The 23,917-nt window shown below is 44.1% G+C and overlaps 1 long non-coding RNA gene across 2 annotated transcripts in view; it reads right to left on the reverse strand.

Moving 5' to 3' along the window:
* The window catches only part of LOC128853016 (uncharacterized), a 376,001-nt gene that overhangs the window by 326,958 nt on the left and 25,126 nt on the right, over positions 1-23,917 (reverse strand). For both annotated transcript variants that reach the window (XR_008451224.1, XR_008451223.1), the window contains exon 2: positions 16,299-16,496. This is a non-coding gene — a long non-coding RNA (uncharacterized LOC128853016). The remainder of the gene's footprint in view (positions 1-16,298; positions 16,497-23,917) is intronic.

A 23,917-nucleotide genomic window follows, 5' to 3' on the forward strand; every position in this document is an offset into this window, starting at 1 on the left:
GGAACTGGATGATCTTTAAGGTCTCTTCAAACCCAAACTATTTTGTGATTCTACTCATCTGCTACTCGAGCTTTGTCCCCAGTCCAGAATGAAGCCTTCTCTTTTGGATTAGCAGACTGCACAGTCGATACTTGGAAACACCGCATTACTGTCCAAGGGCAGTGTGGGCTATCTGCTCCCTTGGGAAGGAGGTCATTCGGGAGCTGGGGGTGACCCCAGTGCAGGCAGAGCCCTCACCAACAGGGCTGCGTCCCTCGGAGTCTGAGCCCGGTATCCCAGAGCCCATGAATAGTCCTGGATACGGCCAACGATGAACCCGGTCTAAGGTCTACCCGGAGAGTAAAAATCTGGTTTATCAGTTGGAGCACAGATAGTTATGGTCTATGGTTCACTCCGGAGGCCGGGGCAGAGGGGACTAGAAATCAGCAGCTGAGGCAGGAGGGACAGCCAGCCTCAGGGGAGGAGGCCACAGGGACGCTGTGGAGGAGATCAAGAGCGGCCCAGAGCCAGGACAGCTGCTTGTGCTGCCAGCAAGGCATCCCCTCACCCCCAACACACCCCCAGGCAACGCAGGCCCCCAGCGAGGCTGGCAGGGGCAGCCCACCCGTAACCTGGACAACTAATGGCTGCACCAATCCATCAGAAAAAGAAAATAAAAAAGAAAACAGAAAAGAAAGCCAGCATGGAAGCTGATGGCGGGAGTAGAGGTTGGTGGCTCAGAGCGTTCCTGGGATCCACCAGGCTAACATGATGAATGGAAAGACAGTGTCAGAGGTGCCATGCAGGGTCTTAGTTGTGCTCCAGGGATGAACAGTCCAAAGAGCTTAATCCTGGCAGCCAAGTATCCACCAGTGTGAGATCTAGACACAATAACATTCGCTTGTGGAGAAAAGTCTGGTGAAGTCCAGAATCTGGATTGTGTGCGACTGTAAGGGTGAGAATCTCACAATGCGCTTTTGCTGCTCAGTCTCATACAGTGTATTTTTGCAATGGGATTGCTACACCGGCAAGAAATTCACTAGCTTGTAGGATAGCTGCTCTTCCCAAAGCTACCCAGTTGATATAAAGATTCCTGCTACCATATTAAGCAGAGATAAAAGAAAGTCAGAGGTATTTGGTAGAGAGGAATTTAGCTACAGAGATTTGCATCAGTTAGCTATGCAATCGATCCTATTTACAGACTGTGGTGTTTCTGGCATCGTCAATAAATCATATCCTGTTTCTTCCCCTCAACTGCACCAACTATGCGAACAAAAGTAGGAGAAGAGTCTAAGAAAAAAGAAATGGCAGATTATTTTGCAAACAGAATTAGTGGCCTGAGGTGCAGTGGTACATCGCTGAGGGGAAGCGGTGGTCACAGGCGGCTCCGAGCCTCCAAAGGGAACAACCACCTACACGCTGGGCTGTAGGGTTTGGCTCTGCTTTGATTAAATACTCTGTCTACAACCTGGCACAATGCATTCTTTTTTTCAGAGCAATTAGAATCTACAGTAGATCAGAAAACACTATTTTTATGAAAACGCACAACCAGACAATAATTTACAGACCTATTGTATGAGCACAAAGATTTTGTCCTTTGGGCTAAAACCTCATTATTTTTCATCTCATCTCATTTAGACTTCCTTTTCTCCTTAACAAACAGAGGTGTAAGAATTTAAGTACCACTATTCAGTTACTTCTAACAAACTGCATATCGCATAGACAGGTGCTGCTGAGGTGTTATCATCTATTATCGAAGGTGTTATCCCAATTCAAGGTGAGCTGTACTTGTGCAGCTCCCAATTTTCAGTGAGCCACTGCGGTACAGTGAATGATTCACTAACTGGTAGCAAGGAAAAGATGAAGAGAAGCCTCAGTCTGAGGGCACAGAGATATACTGAGATAACCACACTCCTAACAAAGATTTTCTGAGAATTAAAATAGAAAGTCTACAAAGCTTAGTGATCAAGAATGAAATAATTCACTTAGGAAAGAGTTCTACTTCAAAATTTATCTGTGTTGTTTGTCAAATACACTAGGACTCATTTTCTATGATGTTTAGACATCCTTCTAGAATTCAGGGAAATGGGCTTTTGGACAACTCAGACTTTGTTGACATTTTTGTGCAGCAGAAGAATTTTTGGTAGTGCTGCAGTACCTCAGTCACACTCACCATTACAGCATTAAAAAACCAGACCTCATGCTCCCAGTTTTATAGCTTACATCTCTGCAACAGCCCATTCCCTCTAGGATCCCCTTGCTGCAGAATAGGAAATAATCTTTGTTGTGAAAGCTTCAGTCCTAACGCCTCAAAGGCAAACCAGGTGTTCAGCACCCACAAGTAAAGCAACTCCAGGACGCTCTATTTTATGAGACCCCCAAAAGATATTTCTCTACAGTATCGACAGACACTTCTCTAGATCTTTCAGCTAAACACTGGCATTCAAAGTGTAACTTGTTTTCAAAGAAATATGCTGTCTAAGCTGAAGGTTGGGCTGCAGCTCTAAAGAGCTGTGGCAGCTTCTTGCCTTCCTCCCCACAGGGCTTCCTCTCTTCTCTCTCTTTTTCTGCCACCCCTGTATTTTTGCCACGCTCACTAGTACGCTCAGGAAACATTATCCTTTTAGCTACCTGTTCTAAATTGCTCTAACAAGAGGCAGAGGCGTAAACAAAAGCACGTTCCCAATGTACAGGAGGAAATGGTCAAGCTCTTCCCACACCAACAGTAACAGCTACTAGGACAAAAATTCTATTCATTTCTTTAAGCTCAGTCTCTACCTCCCCTAAACCAGAAATATTTAAAGATGACCACTTAGAGAAAGAACATGTAAGTACAACGCAAAATCAAAAATTGTCTATAATTAGGAAGGGTAACTCAGGTGTAGTTGGAGGAGCACAAAGCAGAGCAACTGAGGCACGTTATTCTGCTACACTTTTATCTGGCTCCTCTGGCAAACAGGTAAAAAGAATTCTCCTCCGACTATAGTCTCCAACAGAGTATCAAGCATTTTCATCTTGTGCATCTCTAACAAATAAGTGCTCTGCTGTGCTAATTAATGTCCCCTTGCTCTTACACCTCAGGGACACGTGGCCCTCCAACACACCAGCCCCCTGGAGCTGTGACATCCCTTTTGACGCCGTTGTCCTTTTCCTCATAGCAGAGCTAAGTTGCTGTTTGTCAGCAAGGTCTCCCCCTCCTCCCTGCCTCCCACCCCTTTTTTCCCCCGCAGAGCCCCAAATGCTGTTTCCCTCTGCACACAAATCCCTGCCCTTATCTTGCTCCAGCCCTGCTCGGTCTCCCACTGTGCAAAGGATGCTGCTTTTAATCTGAACTCCTCCGCAATCCCTGCAGTTAAAGCTCACACACCACAGCATTTCGCTGGCAGTAAAAACGCCCCCCTCCCTCTAGTCCATATTCCCAGCGTCCCTCTGCTCTTCAGCCTGTCCCAAGGAGCACAAATTACTTCTTTTACGTTCTGACCAGCCTTGTTTTCCTGCAGTCATCTAATGACCGAGTTCAGAGAGTGCCACGGAGCATTCCCTGCACCCGTAGAAGCAGGTAACTGCACTGCCGTACAGCACAGAAACTCAAGCCTGGAATCTTTGTCTTGCTCTATAAAGCACCGCTATTAACGCCGGAGTATTTCCCAGCCTCGCACAGAGCAGCAGGCGGGTGGCAGTGCCCCTCCCAAGCCTCACGGTGTGCAGGACACATCAAGGAGAGCTAAGAATATTTGGCTAAAAGGTATCCCCTCCCACTGCCTCTGAAAGCAGCTTGGGCTGTGGCAGAAAGCAGGTGATAAGTGGATTTTTATTAGTATATTACTAGGAATCTTTGAAGAATATTAGGAGAGTTCACCAAAGCCGCAGAGAAAACCGGAGCGTGGGAGCCCTGCACTTGCTGTTGTGCAAAGTCCACGTGAACCACGTGGAGGCAGAAAGAGCACAAAGCTTTTCTGCTTTTCAGAAGGACGTGAAACTTATGAACAGACTGTGTGGCTCCAACCTGAAGCTGCTTCTCCTTGAGAAGTATTCACTCCTCCTGGAGCTTCAGCAGGATCGCTCGTGGAGACAGTGCTCCTCTGTTCTACGCACAAAGGAATACTAAGACTTTTTTGGGTAAAGAGGGGTGAAATCAGAGCACCTGAAAAGAACATCCAGCACTCAAAGAATGCAGTTTGCAAAGTCAAGAGTCAGATTTATTACTAGCATTATCTTTTACTCCGCATTTATTCCGAGCCTATGGATACAGATCAAATAGGTATTTATTATTGTTTCATCTGCTCTGAAGGTGAGATTGTAACCACCTTTAAAAGTGGCTTGAAAAGTCATCTAGTTCTACTGAAATGCTCGGTTAATCTGCGATTAAATTTAATCTGTAGCTTCTTACAGACATGTTTTCCAAAAAGTTTCAAAGAGGTAACGCTCTGCCCTGAACTGCTATTTTAACAGTTGTGACCACATTTGCTTCTTCCTTCAGTACTGACAAAGGTCACCCGAACAAATGGCCAGAAGTAATTTCAAGAAGCATTGGAAACTTTATGTAGCCACTGTACTAAAGAAAAAAAAAAAAAAGATTCATAGCTTCTCCAGTGCTTTTTGTTCAGTGCCATCAATCTCTCTGCAAAGAAGTCTGTATCAGTTAAGAGTCAGTATCATTTATTTTGCACAACTGCCAAAAATACACTTATTTCCATCAAGAAAACCCAGGAAGACAGGACTATCTTCTCCATTGCTTTCATTCTTTACCTTTTGAGAAACTGAGACTGGAGACCCTGATTCAGCAGAACATTTTGTCATACATTGAAGCTCCCCTAGAATAAAAATGCTTCATTACATCAGAGCCTCTGTGGTTAATAATTTCTGCACCACTGAGAGGAAAGCTGGACAAAACAGTTATTTTTCAGATTCAGGGAAATATTTCAACATAGTTAAACAAAAAAAGCAGCCATGCAGAGCAAGTTCTTACATTAAAAGCATTACCACCAGCCTGAAATCAAACTGACAACCTTTAAATCGGACTTCAGCTGGTCTTTACGCCGTAAAGAAATACTTCTTCCATCATTCATGTACAGCAATAAAAGAGCAGTAGCCCAGAGATTTCACTTAGCCTGGTGGACACAAGTGTGTCTTCATTGCATTTGACTGAAGTTCAATAACCTTGTGTAGATCCAACTGTCAAAGGCAGGGATGCTGTTAACAATTTCATGAAGGCAGAGCATTCGGCGAGATGAAAGGCAGCTGCCCCGTCGCAGCCACAGCGCTATACAGTTACAAACAATGAACAGAGGCAAAACGTATCGATTAGTGCTTGTCATTCCACCAGTTTGACTGAACTCGGTAGATCTTAAGAATCACATTTAACAGAAAGAGGCAACCTCCTCCTCTCCTGCCCTTGCTCCTAGCCAGATTATTCTGTACAAAATTTACTGGATACTCACAGGAAACTTATGAATTTTGGGGGGGTTTCAGAAACAATTTTCAATTTAACCTTATGACACTGGTGATTTGATCCAGCCCACTGAAACCAGCTTAACAGCAGAGTCAGTGGGTACAAAATAACTCCCATGGGCTTGAAATCTGTCCCTATCCACTAGCAGTCCTGCCCCTCTCCACACCCCTGCACGCTTTCTTAGCCACGTACAGAGTTGTTTTAAATAACAGAAAATCGGTTATCAGAAAATCCAGTATATTCAAATGAATTCGCACACGCCAGACCCTCTGCAACATCTACTCTCCAGATATCTTCTACTCAATCGCCAGAAATGTTTTGTTGTGAGGGCGGGGAGGCCTTGGCCCAGGTTGTCCTGAGCAGTGGTGGCTGCCCCATCCCTGGAGGGGTTCAAGGCCAGGTTGGATGGGGATCCAATGGAAGGTGTCCCAGGCCAGGCTGGATAGGGCTGGAACCGGATGGGCTGCACCATCCCTTCCAACCCAAATCATTCTCTGACACTATGACACTCACCAGTTGCCACAAGAATTTCAGGTAAAACTGAAATGCAAAACAAATCCTGGCTGGTTTGAATATTCAAAGTTGTTCTCAGCACTTGGGCAGATGCTGTGAATAAGTGGTTTTGCTTTGTTTTAAGAGGAAGATACTCATTTTACAATTCAAAGGCAGAGGAACAGTTGAAATCTCCGCAAATATTAGGCCATTTGGCCTAACAGTATTTACTCCATCTATCAGCTAAGTACTGTGGCGCTTAATGCTCCTCAATCTTACTGCAGATTTCAGATAACAGTATCAAAGGTATTTCAGAACAGTTTGCTACCTATTATTCCTGAGAGCCTCAGTCTTACCCGCACAGACATCAAGAAGAAAGAGAACTAACAGGAAGGTATAAAAGCTATTGTGGAAAAAACCCACCGCAAACCCAACAAAAGGCAGAGCATCCAGCACCCCTTCCCGTGCGTCGCAGCAAGCTCTGCCGCCAGCGATGTCAGCATCAGTCAGCTCCGAGTCTCCGGAATGAAAGACGCGGTGCTGTGAGCAATTAAAAACCTGCATAAGTGGATTTATCCCAGGAAGGAGGAGGAATGACAATTCAATAGAATAATACAAACGTGCCCAGATATTTGATAATAATCAGTCAGGGGGGCAAAAAGAACGGTAAGCTATGGAGAATGTTGTATCTGGGATTCATTTTTACTCTGCTAAAAGTAATTCTGGGACAATAAATTGCTTTTCATATCCAGCCGTAAATACCACTATGATTTACTGTAATTTCAGACAGAAGTAAGCTGCTGACACGCAGTGACACATACCATCAGCTGAGCAGGATTTCATAATCACATTTAATCAGCCATTTGCTATAGGATATTTGCCTGTTGGATTGCCTTTAATCAGCACTAACAGAATTAAAAAGAAACATATTTTGAAATAGAGAGAAAATTAGATGTGCCGTTAAAATGTTTCTCTCTCATGCCTGAGATTCTGTGACTGCACTCACATCTGATGTGCCTAAGGGTTCATCCCGATTTGCTTTCCTGTCAGTGGGAGACTTGCTTTAAGGATTCTGGATCAGACTGGAACTGGAGTAGTCTTTGATTTATTTTTTCCACTTTGAAATCTCAGCACACGGTCGCACTGGGCCTCTTTGTAGATGGCACTGCACGCCTCCCATCATTACCTCTGTGGGTTCCCTTTATCCTCCACTTTGGGGGCTTTATTTTTTTTTTGATTTAAGACCAACGCCGAAAAAAACATGGAGGGATGTTTTCACTCCCCAGCATAAGTTTTATTTACTTTTAACTAAAAAAACCCAAGTTTGAAATTAGACAAAGGGTAAAAAAACCTAAATTTTTTTTCAAGCAATGTCTTAGAATACTTTCAGCCTTGTTAAAAACATTGTGGAAAAGCTGACTGTCCAACAAAGTGTACAAGACATGAAAGAACGCTATTCCTTACCCTTGAGAGAGGAACAAAACCTGGTCAGACATAGATAGATCCCCCTTTATTTGTTCTGATCGTTCACGCTCTGCTGTTCCAAATACCCCAAACCGACGCATTGATAAAAGCAAAACTCTGAAATATATAAACACACACAGGCACCTCAATACCATTACAAAGGCATAAAATCTTCTGTTCTTTTGTGACCCCACAAACAAATCTCAGTGACAAAAACTAAGCTAAAATAGTCAGTGATTAACTGGCACACACCTCTGATCTTGGAGGGGAGAAGTTACACAACTTTTTTTAATGCAAATTAAATGTTTTACTCATAAAACAAATCAGAGGGATTTCATGGAGAAGTCTTGCAAGAGGATTTCTTAAATACAGGTTGAGGTCCCTTATGTCTATAAACATTTGATCTAACTGAACTGTCAAACGGTACCTACGCCTCTAAGAGTCTCTGCACTGTGTCTCTGTTTCACAAGCAATGTTCTACTAAAAACTGAGAATTCTTGGGAAAAAGAGTGGGACAATATTCACAGATATCAAACTCTAGGAGGAAAAGCATCATTTCTTCCATTTATTGCCATAAGAAACTTCCTATATGGTACATTTCGTATTTTGTGCATTTACATATTTGATATATGCAATACATATCTGATATATGCAATCTATTCTATGGTTCTGTAATTCCATATCTTCCTTAACACTTACACTATTCCAACTTGTATACGAGGAAGGACCAAGTAACACAAGACTCCAAACCATAAAATAATTTCTTAATCTATAATGACATATAAATATCCAGCTTCACTGTCTTTATCCAGCCTTTTGGCAGCAGTACCTCTACCGTATTTGTATTTTAGTTCACACGCCACTTTCAGGGCTCCAATATTTCAGCACAATTACAAATTAATGAGATAGGTAGTCTCCATTACAGAGATAGCAGCAATCTGTAAAAGGGTATTATTAAGAAAAGGAGTAATTTATTGGCTCATGAAGGTTCCAAGTGAGCAGTTGCATTAGCATGACAGCAGGAGGTCAAGAGACTCATTAGCCAGCAGTTGTAAGATATGCAGCTCAGTACTTTTATAGTAGCAGGATGTACGCGCAACATACACTTTAGGAAACGCAATTACTGGGGCCCTCATTTTGCCATTAACTTAACTCTATTTCCCAACCCACCTGAAGCCTGTGGGTACTCACTGAGCCAGGGGTGGCTCAGTCCTGTGCGCCTGCAAGAGGAAATCTGCTTCCAACAGGCAGCTTTGTTTCATACACTGCCCCTCTATTCCGCTCCGGTGAGACGTCACCTGGAGTAAGGTGTCCAGTTATAGAATCCTCAATGTAATAAAGATAAGGAGCTGTTGAAATGGGTCAGATGGAGGCCACAAAGGTGATCGGAGGGCTGGAGCACCTACCATAAAGGACAGGTTGAGAGACTTGGGGTTGTACAGCCTGGAGAAGTCTCCATGGAGATCTTAGAGCGACCTTCCAGTATCTGGAGGGGCTACAAGAAAGCTGGAGAGGGACGTTTTTTAAAGACATAGAGTGACAGGACAAGGGAGAATGGCTTTAAATTGGAGAAGGGAAGATTTAGTGTGATTTAGTGTGGACATAAGGAGGAATTTCTTCACCATGAGGGTGAGAACCTGGCCCAGGTTGCCCAGGGAAGCTGTGGCTGCCCCATCCCTGGAGGGGTTCAAGGCCAGGTTGGATGGGCCTTAGGCAGCCTGAGCCAGTAGGGGGTTTGAACTGGATGAGCTTTAAGGTCCCTTCCAACTCAAACTATTCTATGATTCTATATTTTTTAAAAAACTATCTTGTCCAGTAGCACTGTGGGACAGAAACAGTGAGAACAGCAGAGAGACGAACAACTGCTGCTCCTCCCCTGGGTACGTGACCCGAACCAGAGCAGCAGCTACACCCCCGGCACCAGCAGAACCCTGAGCTGAACTGGGCTGATGCAACTGTCAGAGATGTGTCAATACCTGAGCTCAGGTTTTCCTTTTGAAAAACAAAGGAAAACCAGCCCAGGTTTGAAATTCAGAGGTGGAGACAAGGAGAAGGGAAGGCGGATGATGGATGAACAGTGTCAAAAATAAAGTATGTGCATAGTGCTGGAGGAGAGATACAGCAGCCTCTCGTAAGCCAGGCAGCGCTTACGACATGCTTGTTCTCAGACAGAGGAGAAAGTGTTGAAAGCCTTCACATTGGATGAAAATCTAAGTGTATGACACTGTGCAAAACTGAATAAGTTAACAGGAACGAAGGTGTTAGATCCTGATGAAAGAAAGTGGCATGGCTCCACTTATTCCAGAGGTATCTCTGCTGCTTTACACTGACGGAGGATGGCTCTAGGTCATTTTAAAAGACCTTCACTTTCAAAGAAATGACATCTCCAGTCAGTCTAAAGCTCCTTACTGCAAAAAAACCACTCAAATAACCTTGCAGAAATACACAGATCTTGGATGAAACAGCAAAGGCAACAGGGTGGCTGGGTACATTGTTTAAACTGGCTTAAAGTTTGGCTGGTATTTCTCATCTCTCCCATCCCTCCCTCTCCAGTCAGACACCCCACATCCTTTGTCTATAGAACAAGGGATTGAAACAGAGACATACAAGTGTTTTTGTCTAAATCAGATATGTAGAATGAAATAATTGCCTCTGAATGTGCTTCATGACTGATATCAGCAAACACCTTAATTATTAATTGAATTTCTTCAAACTAACTGTATCAAAGTCTAATGCATCAACTCTTATCACAACTGCGGCACTTCAAGACTTCAACATTATTTCTAATTAAACACATGGGTTTCTATATGAAAGGGAAAGAATATGAGCTTAGTTATTTTCACAGATTTCAGATGTTCCTTCAGTTTTGCAAGAAGCCATATCTCTTAAGCACTGGGTTATTTCTCATTAAGAGCAGATTTATTTTTTTTTTAATCAGAAACATCAGATATTGCTATCCCTTAGAAGTATTTCGGCCTCATTTTTATCTCACCTAAAAATGGCAATTCCAGACTAGTAAAAAAACATCATGCAAGCAGAATTATGATCAAATGGTTGGACTCGAAGATTCAGTGGGTCCTTTCCAACCTGGTGATTCTATGATTCTATGAAATGTGGCATCTAAGCAGACCTACAAAGGTTTCATTCAGCCATCACCTATGTTACTCAGGCTTTTGTTCAATCCCAAGGTTTGACGCTCCTCACCCTCAGTCATTGTCTTTGCACACAACACACCATTGCACTGTGGAGCCGATTGCCACAAGAGTTTTGGAGGCCAAGAGCGTATATGGGTCAACAAAGAGACTACCAAATGGATGAACAGCAAACAGACTCATTGGGGAATCCTGTCAAGAGTTTAAAGCCAGCTCTAAGTCAAGGTTCTTAAACTGAAGGTCATTGGAAAGACCTACCTTTCCTCATAGCCTGGCTGTCCACGCAGACAAACCCTGGCTCCTTTCTCCTGTAGAAGGCTTCTGCTACACAAGGTCCTGTGGTGTGACCCCTCACAGCTGTCCCATGGTCTCCATCTCTCTGAGGAATCACACTGCTGCTTCCTTGCAGCAATCTATATGGCAGCAGACTGAGAACACCGAAGGCACAGATGTTCAGCAACTGCAGTTCATAGAGATGACCCATACAAGAGGCAGGAGGAGAACATTAACTGGAGGAAGTTACATAAAATAAGAGAGAGCTGGACAGTAACAGTAAAAATAAGTTTAGTTTTTACTGAAATCCTAGTGAAAAACAGCTAAATAGGATGGAATATAGGTCAATCTAAACCAGCTCATCTAAGTATCTCTTCACACCTCAGTGGAACGCTCCACCCAGGCCAGGGCCGCTATCTCCTCCGAGTAAAAGGGTTTTAGGTTTTTTTACTCCCTGATCAAACCAGGAAGGGCCTTTTGTTGTCATCTCCACAGCTACAGAGCTTAACCCAAGACAGAATTTACTGGAGCATAAAGAGTGAGCGATCACATCTAGACACACCTGCCTTGTATCCTCACATCATCTTGTTTAAAAGATTAAATGGCAAAATAGCCCAATGAAAGTGCTTTTATTATGTATGCATGTGACTCTACATAATACAGACCTGCACAGAGTCACACAAAGCCGCAGTGGCACAGGTACCAAAGCAACACACATACCGAATCAGCAAGTTTTAAGGCTGCATATTAATAATAATCTAAATTAAGACATTGATGTGATAAGGCAGGCAGATCAAGCTGAACTACAATCCCTTCAGTATTAAGGGATATAGCGATGGCTGGATTTCAAACACTCAGACACTTAATAACATAATTTCTGGCCAATACAGGCGTTCAGTCAGGAATTTCTTCCTCAACCCAGTCCTCGTCCTTTTTCCTTTTCTCCGTCTCCCCTACCATGCATTTTCTCTCTGATTTTTGTAATCACGTTATCTGACCTCCTTTCACGTTTCTTTGTACCATATTCTCTTTCTTCCGCATCTTAATAGAGGGATCTCTTTCCAATACACAGAAGGGACCTTTCCTTAGGGGTCAGGCCGAGGGATTATCCCCAACTGCACTACGAGGCTTTTGCAAAGTTCAAAGAAGCAGACCTGGAGCCCAGCATGGGAACTGGCTGCCCCATCCCTGGAGGTGTTCCAGACCAGGTTGGATGGGCCTTGGAGCAGTCTGGTCTGGTGAGACATGCCCCCACCCATGGCAAGGGATTGAAATTAGATGATTTTTAAGGTCCCTTCCAACTCAAACTATTCTATGATTCTATGAATTCCTGGGGATAACTGTCCTTCTGGGAGACACTAGTAGGTCCTGTTGCCCTTATCCTGCAATCAGGGTTGGTGCTGACTGGGCTTCCCACCATAAACCACCAGAACTGACCTTCAGAAGCATTCAAGCTTTGCATCCACACAGCTGGCTCACATGTTCCTTTTAAAAGCCATGAAGCGAATGTGCATGAAATCTGAGAGAACAAGTCCGGTCCACAGCATGTGTTAAGCACTCGCCCTCCCTTAAAGGCTGCCCAAATGACCCCAAGGTACTGGGGCCAACACTCAACTGTTGTCATCCTGAAGGATGATAAAGGACAGCGTCCTGAAAGAACCCCATATTCAAAATCCCCTTTCTCCTCCTATTCGTCAACGTATTTGAAAGGAGTAAGTCAAATCCCAAACTGAGGCTGCAGACAAACATTTTAGCTGACCGAAAAAAAGTATTAATATTTTGTGTTATTAGTTGTGTTCAGAGACGCCGGGTAAAGCAGAATTCACCATCCTACAAATCCATACAAAGACACATGCGTGCTGGCCCTGTCCTAGATGGCAACTGCATCCTGGCTGCTTCCACGCTCAACACAAAGCCTCTACACTGCGGCTACCGCGGCTTCTGTACATTGTATATGGTTGGGGTTATTACATTTTCATGGAAATTCAGTGCAGTGCTCAATTTGCCCTTATTTAAATGCTAATTACAGTGAAGTAGTTTAACAAAGCAATTATGAAAAAAAGCTCTAATCTTCTACTGACTGAGTAGGGAAAAACTCAGGATGCGGTAGACAGATTAACCATGTAAATGCAATGTAAGCAATCTGTTTCGTACTTAATGCATTCAGTTGATAAGTGATTCGGTTACAAAAGTTCAGCCTCCTTTTCTAAATATATAATACCAAAGAGTCAATAAAACACTAACACCTCACGTGAGCTTTAATAATTATACTTAAGAATCTCTCTTGTTTTCTGTTCTTAACACTCACTCTTGTTTCCTTTCTTAATGTATGTTTATCCATTTTATTTCAAACTTCTGACTGTAAGATATAATCAGATCCTTTCGAAAGCAGTTTGCTATAATTATAGTTAGTCAAATTAAGTGGCACAATTTAAAATGGTTTAATGTTAATTCCACCTTCCCCCTCCTCCAGAACTGCAACTGGAGCCGACAGTGCCAGCAGCTCAAGACGCCTCCACCCATTAGAAGCAACATGCACCAGTTTTACCAGCTTTCCAAAGCCTCTCTGGGTAGAAATTAAGCACAAACATCCAACTGACCACAATACATTTCTCAGGCCAAGGGTAGGCAGAAGACAGAAGCAATGCAAGGGTGTTTCTATGCCTGATACTCATCTCTTGGACAACCTACAATGCCTTTAGAATTAGTGACATCCTTCTGCTCTTGGGAACAGGTAATGTGACTGACAGAAACGTGAGAGATACTGTCAAATGCTCAATCTTCTGCCTCTGAATCCATGGAATTATTTATATAAGCTGAATACCAAAAGGATTTAATGTCACTGTTGATTTAAGAGTTTCAAATGCTAACTTTTTATTTTCTAAAGTTTAATTGTCTCCGTTCTCTTCTACCAGAGACCTGCTACATCTCTTCGAGAGCTTCCTTGCTGACTTCCTATCATCTCTTCAACCTTCTCCACAATGTTTTCCTGTTTTCTCTCATTCTCTCCCAGATATGTTGCCCCAAGGTTGTACAATCCATAAGGATAGAGGGAGGAGAACAAAACAAAGGCAGTTGCTCACCACAGAGAGAATCCAAGCGCTGAAGGAGTAGGGAAGAGCCTATGACAGAAAGATTTTTGCCTATGAAGTTAAGGAATTCATCTTTTGGACTTACTTTTCATATTCACGTAATTCTTGTGAAGCCAAAGGAATGGCTCCTGTTTAAGGTGAATTCCATGCACAGCGTAACCGCAGCAACTGCATTCACCTCAAGAGGCAGCGGCATACAATGAAAACCATGAGATGCAAGGACATACATTCCTTTTTCATAAGCGATCAAAAGAAAACATCTATGCTGGAAACCTTGACCCATGTAAGCAGAAACTGATGTATTCTGTATGGATTCCGTAACCTCAAGGACTTACTCAAGAAAGCAATTGCTTGAGTAGCACAGTCGAGGCAGAGGGAATGAGTTAGATTTCTACCGCACAGCCAACACAAATAGCACAGCATTGAAGTAGGACGTATATTCTAAACCACACAAGCCAGTGTGACACTGTGACAGCTTGTTGGACTAGGAGGGAAATGTCTACATTGGATGCACTGCAATTCCCAGAACACAGGGAAAAACCACAGCTCCCAAATCCCTACAGTTCTTGTACCTTGGGCTGCACCTCAACAGAACAAACACGTCGTGTTCAGAGTCTATGAAATGTATTCATTAATCCTCATTAGTCAACACCTCTGAAAAAGACTTGTCACTCCCTTTTCCTGATGTTTTAAAAAGGAAAACATGTTTCTTCCTTTAATGATACAAAGTGGGAAAGGAAGAGCATCTGAGAGAGAAGAGAGGACAACAGCTCATTGTGAAGAGAGCCACACGCTGTCTGCCACCCCTTCAACCTACATAACCTCATTTGATTTTTTGTCTGTCAACTCCTTTATCTGTCTGGATGGGCTTTCAAAGCACAATGGAGCGAAAAATACACAGCATGTCTGCAAATTAGCAAGAGGTTGTATCTCTAAAGCCAGAACAAAATTTTCTTTGGCACAAGATAAACTTTGATTTTTTCCATTCTCCTTACAGTCTCCCAGAGTCCCCCAGAGGTCTGATGACTGTACTTGCCTATTTCTTCATGAACACATGCAAAGAATAAAGGAGAAGGGCTGCAGAAGAGAACAGGGATGAAGGTTGAATTATGGTCAAAAGACAGGGTTTTTTTCTAAACTAAAAATCTTATTTTGAGACAGAAAGGGGTCAGGTTACTTTCATTATCCAAGGGGTGAACAGTTTAGCTCCACTTCATAAGCAAAGCGGCACCTTGCTCAGTCATCAGCCCACTGTGGGGTGGAGATACGAGTCTTCCCAACGGCCAAAAGGATCATTGACACTTACTCAAGTGGAAATATTCATTTTGACAGTCAACAGTGACCTTTAGAGATTATTTTCATCCCCTATTCCTTACGTTGCCTAAAAGCACAAAACCTTCCAAACCTAATCAGCTCCAGAAAGCCACAAAGACACCTGCACAAAATCTGCATGTGTTGAGGTAGTGAGGTGCCTGCAGTGCTGCGCAAGGTGTCCAAGGCCACCTTGGATGGGGTTTGGGACAGCCTGATCCAGTGGGAGGTGTCCCTGCCCATGGCAGGGGGTTGGAACTGGATGATCTTTAAGGTCCCCTCCAACCCAAACTATTCTATGAATCTAATATAAAAACCTAACAGATACTAGAACACGTCTGAAAACCACAAAGCTTTGAAAGAATCAGAAGATGACTTCAAGTTTGGTCTGAGCTATAAGAAAAACAAATGCTTCACACTAAACTTTGCTTGAGGGAAATAATATCTAATTTTGACATCACATGATTTTATATATTACAAAAAAAAAAGTTAGTTTTCCCTTTTTAATATAGCCAGTTTCCATTTGAGTTCTCACGTTTACTAGAACTCAGAGCCCAGAAAGAAGAAAGACTATGACTTAGAAAGTATTGTACAAAACTAAAGCTTGTGAGCACTTTTACTGGGTCTGAAGAGTGTAGTTGTACCAGATAAACAGCCCCAGTGCTGCAGTTCTGTAGTGACACTGACAAACCCAGAATGAACAGGTGCGCTCAAATGAAATAAGGTTTTGAACATCAAGGAAAATAAAAGATTGTTGAGGTGAGTCCTGGTGCTATTTGGATCAACAGGTACCTACAAAGAGATTGCAAACAACACACGCTGCAAATTTAAGTCACAAATCCATACCCACTTGATTTAAAATAAGGACCTTGGGACAGTAAAGCGGGCACCCCTAACGGAATTTGTTTCATTAACGTTTTCCTAAGCTTTACACAGCACAGCAGGCACAGCAATTTTATCTCCAAATTAGTTAAACCAGCTTTTGATCTGGTGGAGGCACTTATTTATTATCAGAAGGGCAAGAAAGTAAAATATATGTAAGTGTGCTGGGCAATTCACGTCATTTCAGCATAATTATCTTACCTCAGGACCAACTCAAGCTGCTCTCACAAAAGCTACCTTCCTTGGTAGGGCTATTTGTCATGGGTGCTTGATTCTTAATCACCTCATCAGATCAGCTGCTGCTCTGCCTCTCCCTGTGATCACCTACAAGCTTTCAGGCCCCTTCTCCTGCAGCTGGTTGTCACTCGGCTCCGTTCCAGCTACTACGCTGAAGATTTCCTGAAAATCAAGAACATTTAACAGGGTTTCAGCTGAGGCAGGAGAGTTCTGGGAGCTGAAGCACTTATAAAATAAATAAATAACCAAACATTGTTGAAGGGCAAACCCTCCTCTGACCACCCTCAGCGTAAAAAATTTCTTCCTTACATCTAGTCTAAATGTCTCCTCTTTCAGTTTAAAACCATCACCCCTTGTCCTGTTGTCAGACCCTGACAAAAAGTTTTTCATCTTACTTATCAGCCCTCTTTAAGCACTGAAAGGTGGCAATAAGGTCTCCTCAGAGTCTTCTCTCCTCCAAGCTGAACAACCCCAGCGCTCTCAGCCTCTCTTCACAGGGGAGGTGTTCCAGGCCGTTGATCATTTTGATGGCCTCATCTGGATCTGTTCCAACCGATCCATGCCTTTCCTGTGCTGAGAGCTCCAGAGATGGACACAGTATTCCAGGTGTGGAATCCTGAGAGGAGAGCAGTGGGGCAGAATCCCCTCCCTCGCCTCCTGGCCACGTTTCTTTTAACGCAGCCCAGGATACGTTGGCTTTCTGGGCTGCAAGCATGCATTGCTGCCTCTTGTCGAGCTTCTCATCCACCAGGACCACAAGGTCCTTCTCTGCAGGGCTGCTCTCAACCTCTTCATCCCCCAGCCTGTATTGATACTGAGAGTTGCCCCAACCCAGATGCAGGACTTTGCACTTGGCATTGATGAACCTCATGATGTTTCTACAAGTCCACTTCTCCAGCTTGCCAAGGTCCCTCTGGATGGCATCCCATCCCTCAGGAGTGTCAACCTCACCACTCAGCTTGGTGTCATCCACAAACTTGCTGACGATGCACTCAATCCCATTGTCTATGTCACTGATGAAGATAATAAACACCACCGGTCCCAGGAGAGACCCCTGAGAGGTTCCCAGTCCCTTCCCACAGCTGGGCAAGTAAACTACTCTCCAATTTCTATAAGATTATTTCCCATCCCATCCCACCTCTGGAGAAGCCCAGCCACCGCGCACACGACAGACCTACGGGAGAGATACAGAACAGGATTTCTGAAGACGAATTTGGACACAGTCAGCAAAGACACTGATAGAGGGGGTTGGCCTGTACGGGGCTTCACACTCTCAAACTAACAAACCAAATGTGATTGTTTGCTACAAGTGAGAGGGTATTTTTCAAGGAAAAGCAGAACTTTATGGTAACATCACTATACTTTCATAGAATCACAGAATGGTTTGGGTTGGAAGGGACCTTAAAGCCCATCCAGTTCCACCCCCTGCCATGGGCAGGGACACCTCCCACTGGCTCAGGCTGCCCAAGGCCCATCCAACCTGGCCTTGAACCCCTCCAGGGATGGGGCAGCCACAGCTTCCCTGGGCAACCTGGGCCAGGGCCTCCCCTACACTCAGGGTGAAAAAATCCTCTTTATGTCTAATTTAAATCGTCCTCTCTCCAATTTAAAGCTTCCTTCCAGTTCTATCACTACAGGCCTTTCTAAAAAGTCCCTCCCCAGCTTTCCTGTAGCCCCTTCAGGCACTGGAAAGTCACTATAAGATCTCCTTGGAGCCTTTTCTTCTCCAGGGTGAACAACCCCAACTCTCTCAACTTCTAAAAGGTTGTATTTCTCACACATTTAAAAGCAGCAGCATGAGCACATGGTCCTCTATAAGCAGCCCGCCAATACATCCAGAAGAATAAAGGTCAGTTGGCAATGTTTAGGAATGCTCAGAAGGTCCAGCAAGACGCACGAGAATTCCCCAAGACACTCTGGAATCGCACAACCCAAACATCAGCACAGGGAAAGAACCACCCGGAGGTACTGCACCTCAGCAGCAACACCCTGCTCGGCTTCAGGTTTCCAGCTTTACAGGTATGTCATAATTTTCAATTACAGCATTTGTATTTGAGCTCTGCAGACAACAGCTCCAATTCAGCTGTGCAGAGTGTGCCAGATAAACTCTCAGCAATGAAAAAAAGGGAAAAAGCCATCAACCAGCTGCCTGCTCGTTTCCAGAAACAAGAAAATACCTATCAAGTCTTGGCACAAACAGTTCTTATTTCTGTATTATCTATTTATTCTCCTAAAAGCATCGCTGAAACAATTCACAAGATTCATAATCCACAAGAAAAACAATTTAAACCCATATCTGTAGAAAAATATTAATTTACAGAAAACAGTCATTTACTGAAACCTACTTAGGAAAACACATCTGCCTCAAAAGAATTGATAAACGTTATTCAGTGTTGGTGCTTTCTTGGTAGGGAACTGCATGTTTGTGAGCCCATGGGCACAAAGACACCAGAAGATGTGCTCAGGGGCCCCTCTAACCCTCAGAGGCAATTCCCAAAGGAAAAAGTATTGGTTAGGGGCAATAACACGGCCTGGAGCAATAACACGGCTCCAATTCCTTGCCCTGACAAGCGGAGCAGCACGGCAGAGGAGGCCAACACCACATTTGTTCAGCCAGCCCAAGAGTTCAGAACGTCTTCAGAAGTTCTGTGTGCTTTAGCAACAAAAGCTGTTTGCTTTAATACCTTTACCCTGAGTGCCTGAGGATGAGCAACATCGTCACGACCCCGCGGTGTGACCAGAGCCATCACAGCAAACCAAAACAGCCTTCCATCCTCGTGAGGCTCTTGGGCATAAAGAGCGAAGAGAGTCTGACCTTCAGGTCAGCCCTTCCGAAACTTTTAAACCTCAGCGTTCTACCTGGATGCCTGCTTTTCTGTTTCTATTATTCAAACACAAAGGGATTGAGCAGAACGGGGGTTTGCTCACTCCGCTCAGCCCAGGTCAGCACCTGGGAGCAGCCAGGTTGAGTACCGGCTCGCTTCCATTCCGATCTCTCTTATGGAAGTACTCCAGCCCCCTTCACACAAGCACGGAGCTTTTTACACTTGCCTTTGGGAAAAGCCCAAAGCCTCCTCTGCTCTTCAACTCTGCCTGGGTAAGACTATACCTTAGACTTGCCCCGTGGTGTTACCCCCTTGGAGCCCCTCAGGCTCCCTTGCTCTGAGCATCAAAAGTGGTGTCCCCAGGGCTCCGTGCTGGGGCCACTTCTGTTCAAGACCTTTATCAGTGACCTGGACAAAGGCATTAAGTTTGTGGATGACACTGAGCTGGGAGGAAGTGTTGATCCACTGGAGGGTGGGGAGGCTCTGCAGAGGGACCTGGACAAGCTGGATCCATGGGCTGAGACCAACGGGATGGGGTGCAACAAGGCCAAGTGCCAGATCCAGCACTTAGGCCACACCAACCCCATGCAGCTCCAGGCTTGGAGAAGAGTGGCTGGAAAGCTGCCTGTTGGAGAAGGACCGTGGGCTCGACACTGGTGAGGCCACACCTCAAATCCTGGATTCAGTTTTGGGTTTCTCCATACAAGGAAGACACCGAGGGGCTGGAGTGTGTCCAGAGGAAGGGAACAGAGCTGGTGAAGGGTCTGGAAAACAAGCCTGATGACCTGTACTCACTGCCCTCACTCCAGATCCACACACAGGCCTCACTTCCTTTGGCAAGACTCCAGGTTTCTTGACATTTCTCAGGAGACAAGCAACCTCAGGGTAATATTTTAGTTGAATGGCTCCTGCAGCTACGTGTAGTCTGGAATAGTGAGTAAAATGTTATGGACCAAAAGAGGGACAGGAGGCAAACAGACTCCTTGGCTATATTTGCATCTCCCTGGGCAACATATCTGAACTTTTATGTTTCTATGAATGAGATGAAGGAATAGAACCTTCTACGCCTGTGTTCTCCCGCCCATTGCTGTTTCCCCTCCTCCACTTGCCAGCACATCAGCAGTAATGCCAAAGATGCACACGACAGTAAAACAGCAACACGAATATACGCAACTACTTCATGGAAATATTCATGCTCAGCTTAATCCATCTCCATTTCACAGGCTGACACAGGGAACAACTGACATAGAAATGAACTATTTCAGGCCAAAGACTTGATGCAACAGTAACCAGCAGTAGCAGCTCTTGTCCTGGGGGAAATAGTTCAGGGTTTTGAACTAGATGTGAAGGAGGAGGGGGATAACATCAGGCTGTGAAAAGCAGTGGGAGGACAGGTGTCAGGGAAGATACTTCTCCAACACACCTTATAGGTAATAAAGGGTCCGCTAGGAAGATGATGTGACCGGCAGCCCAGCTCAAGTGCCTCTATACAAACACATGAAGCAGACATGACAAGCTGAGAGAGTTGGGGTTGTTCAGCCTGGAGAGGAGAAGGCTCCAGGGAGACCTTAGAGCAACCTCCCAGTACCTGAAGGGTGTTATAAGAAAGCTGGAGAGGGGCTGTTCACAAAGGCTTGGAGTGATAGGATGAGGGGCAATGGGTATAAACTGGAAAGGGGCAGATTTAGACTGGACATAAGGAAGAATTTCTTCACCATGAGGGTGGTGAGGCCCTGGCCCAGGTTGCCCAGGGAAGCTGTGGCTGCCCCATCCCTGGAGGTGTTCCAGGCCAGGTTGGATGGGCCTTGGGCAGCCTGAGCCAGTGGGAGGTGTCCCTGCCCATGGCAGAGGGGTTGGAACTGGATGGGCTTTAAGGTCCCTTCCAACTCAAACTATTCTATGATTCTATGATTCTATGATTCTATGCAATACAGAGCCCGTCGCAGACTAAGGTCACACACAAACCCACAGGCCACAAAAAGTAGAGTGCACAGAGGTTCCAGGGTGGAGCACAGGCACCGCACAGCACTGGAACTGTTAAGTGACGGCAAAGTTTCTTTCTCTTTTGTAACTAATAGGTCAGAACTTACCTTACACATTCCAGTTGGAACATGCAGATAGATTTGTAAAAGTTTTTTGCTCTGAAATAGTTTTAAACCACCAATATGATATGAACGTTAAAATAATCTTTAAATAATCTGTTAATGCTACATTAAAATGTCTTTATGGTAAAGAGGAAATTAAATTATATAAATGGAAATACAGGAATTCAGCAATTTAAACTATGAACAGGTGGGGATGGAAGCCAACAGGATACCCCATAGCATCCAGGCTTAAGTACAAAAGACTCCTTTCCTCTACTCACCACAAAGGCTATCCAGGCTATTTCAAACAACAATTTCAAACTATTCATGTAAAAAAATATGCACTATAAGATGAAACAGTTTGGAAAACATCATTTGAGGCGGCCTTCTCCCTTTGCAGGCTGCCACCTCTATTTTTCTTACCAGGAATGCCCATATCATTTTCAGACCCTGGTCTCTAGGAATCTCTCTAATTACCAGTGCTTTGCTTTATTACATTTCCATTCTGGAAGAAATCAAGTTTCCTTTTAAAATGTTCCCAGACAACACATTAAGCAAGTACAGCAGATTTCCTTTGGCCGTTAACAGAGTGAGAGCTTGCTGTTCCCCAGCTATGCCTTTGATCATTTCCTGAACCCAATAGTGAAGTCAATCTGCCCACATCTAGGTGTTCTACCAAAACTCTGGTTAAAGCATGTTTTCCTCACTGGTTCCTGGACAGGATTCTCTTAAATTTCTTTGCTATAATTACCCTTTCACTGTGCAGTAATATTGCTTCCACTATTTTCCTTTCTCTCTCCAATATGTTGCCACTGTTCTTCATCAGAAGCAGTGACTGAGCCTCCTCACTAACTTTTTCCCTGTTATGGGTAGCAAAGCTCTGCCCATCTCTGTCATTCATAAAGCAGTCACACATTAAACATGAAAATAAGCATGAACGATGGGAAATGCCTCACTGTTTTCAGACATCTTTCATAACACTCTCAATCTGCTATGTGATCATCTTTCCCTTAATTATGTCCATTATAATTATGCTCATCCTCCTACCGTCAGTCCCCTAAATTGCAGCCTGCAATGTCTATTAAGAAAACGACAAGACTTGTAGGAAAAGGAAAGAAGGCTGAAAGGGATGTCCCAGACTGAGTTGGGAGCTGTCAGGAGAGCCTGGGATAACACACAACATGCAACAACATGCAACCAGGACCAACGCCCTGGTGTTCCAAGCCTCTTTTACAGCTGACCCTTCCTCTCCTCTCCAATCTCTTCCATGGAAAAGCTTTCTTTCGTAGCTTTGTTTTAGTGTCACCGGCCACCCTTTCAGAGTAGGAGTTTCTCTACTCAAAGTTCATTAGCAACCTCCCTGAAACTCAAATTAATCTTCAAGGGTTGTATCTCAGCAAATTAATTGAAACAGGTTCCTACTCCAGCCCTCGTCAAACACAAATCAGCACTCAATGACAACGCACTCAAACCACACTTTATTCATAGGGACATAGAAATAGGACACACTTTACACTCTCCAGTGTCTCAGATGCCAGGTAAAGCAGAAGGAGCTGATACAGCCACTCTCCCACCGCTTCCACCAGGGAAGGGGAGAAATCGCCCATAAGGTCACCGGGGAAGTGGCTGTGTTCCCACCTCCCATCTCCTCCTGCTCTTCTGAAAAGCCCTATCCAGCAAGCAGCCTCTGCACCCCTCCAATGACCTCCAAACACTCCTCCAATGCCTCCCTTAGACCATGGCCCTCCAACATCATGTCTTTGTGCAAACGAGACCCAGAAACATCTATGCTGCCATCCTGATTTGGAAAGTTCTGTGGTGTAGTCCAGTTTCCCTGCTAGACTTTCCTCCTCTACAAAACTGCAGCCTGCAGTTTGCTCTGTCAAGCAAGTGCCATAAGATAATCATCACCCATCACAGATTGCTCAAATTAGTCATAGGACAACTACAGCATAACAGCTAATTGGCCCGATTAGCTATTCTCAGATGAGACCATCATTTGAATAATCTTTGCTTGTTCTTGCCTGTTTGTGATTTTGCACTGAACCAGCATATCTGTTCCCCAAAATACCATTTTTGTTCTTGCTGATTCTGTATTCCAAAAGCATCCAGAGCAGCTCACATTAATAGATCCTGCAGATTTTCTGATTTCCTTAACTTTTCAGGAGCTGGTTCACACTCAGTGCAATTTAGCTGAACTGACCTTGTTTAGCTCCAAAGAGGAAACGGGCACCAATTCCTAGCAGCTACTTTACACTAAAATAACTTATTCCATTAGCAAAAGAAAATTGTTCTTTTTTATCGCAGATCTGTGATGCATTTTGTGCTCGACAACATGCCTGAAACAAAACAGAAATGACAGGGATATAAGGCTTTAGTGCAATATACACAGGTTTCTTTTTATCTCCAGTCACAGAGATATTTAAGTAGAGTCAATGTGGAAATACCAAGGAGTATCCAGAGCCATCACTCATACTCAGAGCTGTGAATTATCAGAATAAAAGGCTTTAATTCTTAACTCCACTGATTAAACGTGATATCCTGAAATCATATGTGGATTGTGCAGTCTATAATGATGCAGCACCTTGGTACCCTCGTCATGTGTCATATCCCAGGCAGCGCCTCGTGGCTGGAGGAGATACTAGCATGTCTGGTCCTTCCATCAGTAAACTCA

The sequence above is a fragment of the Cuculus canorus genome, chromosome 9, assembly GCF_017976375.1.
Source record: "Cuculus canorus isolate bCucCan1 chromosome 9, bCucCan1.pri, whole genome shotgun sequence".
In the NCBI taxonomy this organism is placed as follows: Eukaryota; Metazoa; Chordata; class Aves; order Cuculiformes; family Cuculidae; genus Cuculus; species Cuculus canorus.